General features: G+C 32.4%; 1 long non-coding RNA gene across 1 annotated transcript; it reads right to left on the reverse strand.

Moving 5' to 3' along the window:
- Positions 1 to 1,895: 1,895 nt before the first annotated feature.
- LOC137039528 (uncharacterized) lies at positions 1,896 to 2,853 on the reverse strand. The gene is made up of 2 exons (XR_010897684.1): positions 2,545 to 2,853; positions 1,896 to 2,388 (listed from the first exon to the last, which is right to left on the reverse strand). It is a non-coding gene; the product is annotated as an uncharacterized lncRNA (long non-coding RNA).
- Positions 2,854 to 3,846: the final 993 nt, after the last annotated feature.

The following is a 3,846-nucleotide window of genomic DNA, read 5'->3' on the forward strand; positions in this document are numbered from 1 at the left end:
TTCAGCGCGGTTCCAGTAGGGTTTTAAAAGTCCCATACAAAAAGTATCACGAAAATCCTGAATCCTGTGTGATTGTGCTGCGGGGCTTTTCTTTTGAGGATTTCGGGAGAAGTCTTAAGAGGCATTTTGGCGGAAACTATGGTTGCCATGGTAACATTTTGTGTGGGTAAGAAAGAAAATGCCCCCTCCAAAGTATTCTTGGGGTTTTCCATCAACTTGGAATCTAGTTAACAATTTATTAAGAAGTAAAAGGAATATCAGACAAAACGATCACATTTATATGGAAGCCACCTTGGAATAAAATAAATTAACAAAAACATTTTTTTGCAATTCAAAATTGCTCAGAGGTGGACAGTAGTGTATAAGTATTTTTACTTTGATAAAGTACATACTTGAAAATATAATTGAGTGTTGGTTTATTTTGGAAACCTTTTACTTCACTACATTCCAAAGCGTCATACTTTTTACTGCACATTTCATAAATAAGTTTATTTTTTATATTTAATACTTAATTAGGCCTACATAAAAATGTAGAAGGCTACTTTCTTAAGTACTCAAGTAAAACTTGGAAATACTACATTTTTAATGTATTTTTTTAAATGACATTCAATATGGAACATAGTGCAGAAAGAATGTGTTGTGTTGTGAAGTACAGACACTTGAAAAATGTACTTGCAGAGTAAAAAAATACTTAACTATTATTTTCCTCTGGAATTGCTAGATAGAAAGTGTGCATTTACATTTGCAATTGCCAGAAAAAGTACTGCGAGTTTATATACCACAATTCTGATATATATTTTTTTTTTCTTCAGAATTGCGAGACAAAAAGTCACAGTTCTCAGACCAGATGTCTTGATTACTTTTTATTTTTATTCCATGGCATAAGTAAGTACAAATATCATCATGGAGAATTCTGATCTATGCATTTGGGTTAATATGCAGTAAAAATAAGTGTTTTTGTTTTTTGTAAAACAGCACTTTTGAAGAAGAAAAAAATACATATGTATTATGAAGCCTATAAGGGTCACTAACTGTCAATTCCGTCACTGTTTTGCAATTTGTTTTTGTTTTTACTGAAATGTGTCCTATGAGGACAACAAAACTTAACACTTTTATAGTGGTTTCAAAAAAGTTTAAATATTTGAGCAATTCTGAAACAAAAACTTACCATCACACCAACCCCTTTTTCAGCCAAAGCAGCATGCTTTACCAAGCACTAATACACCACTCATACTTGAATTAATTAAATAACCTAAATTGGATGAGCTACAGTAGGCCTACTTAAAGTGAACTGAACCACTTATGAAGAGAAATATGAAGTGTGCTGATATAAAAGTAAAAAATTAAATTTAAAAAACATAAGGAAAAATAGAACCTTTTGCTGACATTACGAAAAAATTAATAAATGTTTTAGCCCGTGACATGTATATGTTTTTATGCTTTTCTTTTTAATTTATTAAGTAGTAATTTATTAAATCGTTCTTGAGACAGTCACACCATAGGACAACTTTGAGATTTGACTAAAAATATATAATTTTTTCATGAATAGCGCCAAGTATAAGACAAATACCGGTTTAGCCATTTACTACATTTTAGATGACAATACTAATTACATGTACTTCTATATTGTGTGACAGTGATAATGTCGTCACATTAACAATTAATTTCCATCTGCAAAGCTATTTTTTTTTTATTTTTATGTTTTTGCAATTATGTCTCTAAGAAATTTCTGGTCAGATGTTAAATAGACATTTAGAAAATGTCTTGAAGGTGTTTATGCTTTAAAACTCATGAGTTTTAAAGCATAAACATCTTCAAGACATTTACATGCATGTAATACTTTTTCTAAGACATTTATTAGATGTTTGTACACAAGATGTTCTTTGACACATGCATAGAGAAATAATTTATTCACAAAAGTATGACGAAATTACACTAGTAAATACAACATTATCTTTATGTGCAAACTCAAACTGAGTGATGTGCCATGCCGTGAAACAGACAGATAGCAACTAACTAGCAATACATGCTAGTTGTTTGCAGTCTGATTTACACTTTAACATAACATTTAACAGTAAAACATTATTCAAACATATAAGTATATAAAAATGAAATGTTAAAAGTGACAGTCTTCTTCAAGTTCTTCTGGCTGTATGTCGAATCACCAGCGCCGCCTACTGGCAGATCAACGCAAGCTGTTCCCGGTTCCCGGTAAGAATACACAACCGTTTTCTACAAATCCATGATACGGAATTGGAAAACTAGTCATCATCATCCTTCTTGAATTTTCCTCTAATGTAGGGAACATGATCCAAAATCAGCCGCCAGTCGGTGAAATAGACAACGGCCACTCCACCAACTGTACCCCATCTGACCAGCGTGGAAACCCTGGATTGCAATGAAAGACCCCAAAGTATTTACAAAATATTTATATATTTTATACATGCTAATCTCGAATTATATCAATAGATACACATGCTAAATGCAGACGAGCTGACTCTGAACGAACAATCAGAACGGTACTTAAATCAAAGATAATCTTACCACGTTCTGGCAATTGAGACATATTTTGGTCCGATCAGCTTTATTATCTTTTGCATCTTCTTAATGATCTCCTCTTTTCGGAAAGTAAACAAGTTGAAATGGCTGTTTCAGGACCCCAGGCTGCCCGTTATCAGCCTGATAGAAATTTCTGGAACTGTCGGGAACTGTGCACCCTGCTCATTTGCATAAAACAGATCGATTAGGAAGTGTATGTTTTACAATAACATTTTAAAATAATGCTTCGTAATGAAAATGGTAGACAATACTGCTGAAGTCCAATTTATTGACTTGAATAATGCACCAAGGCACATTTAATAATTAAAAGTAAAAAATAAATGAATACATTAAAAAAAAAAAGCCCCGACTATAGAAGCTTGTTTCCTACCACTGATTAAAGCAATTAAAAAGATAACTGACTTTTTTCCCCTCACAATTGTGAGATAAAAAGCCGCAATTACCTTTTTTTATTTTGTGGTGGAAACATGCTTCCAAAACTTACAGCACAAAGTGTAATTTACACACTTTTATGGAAGCTTGTGTCCGCCACAGAATACATTTTAAAAGATAATTGCGACTTTTTACCTTGCAATTGCGATTTAAAAAAGAATCGCAAGATTGTTCTCGCAATTGCAAGTTACCTCAACATTTTCAAGGTTGAGATATAAACTCGCAATTGCGACTATTTATGTTGCAATTATTTCTTCTATATAAAAAAGTACCAATTACCTTCTTTTTTGTGGCGGAAACTAACGTTAGCTTCCTAATAGTCAACCGAAACAAAGTTTACAAGTAACCACAATGCACATTTTAAGAAATAACTAAGTTGCGTCACAAATATTCTGGAAGAAAAAAGCATTTTTTGAGGTACGTGTGACATCGAATATTTGAAAGTTTTGTTTTGAGGAAGTAACGTTAGCGCGTAGCGTCTACTACTGTTCTATAATAACAATTTTAAAGGCCTTTTCACACCGAGGAAAATATATAACGTTTATAAATAATATAATAATCAGTTTATAAATTAAGTAACTATAAACGTTCTAATTCGAGTGAAAGCAAGGAGGATACAATGATAACCACAAACATTGACAGCCAATCAGAATCCAACTGACTTTAAACAGCGCGAAGATTTTAAGCTTCAGCGCGCGCTGACGTACAGAATAACGTTCTTTATTGATATCGTAGTCCAAGCATTTCTCGCAAAAGACACGCAATGGTAAGACTTTTATTACAATGTTTTCTTTTATTTAACTCATTTGAAGGTATACAAGATCCAAAGCAAGACATTGAAAAAAAAAAGTATAA

The sequence above is a fragment of the Pseudorasbora parva genome, chromosome 14 (assembly GCF_024679245.1).
Source record: "Pseudorasbora parva isolate DD20220531a chromosome 14, ASM2467924v1, whole genome shotgun sequence".
In the NCBI taxonomy this organism is placed as follows: domain Eukaryota; kingdom Metazoa; phylum Chordata; class Actinopteri; order Cypriniformes; family Gobionidae; genus Pseudorasbora; species Pseudorasbora parva.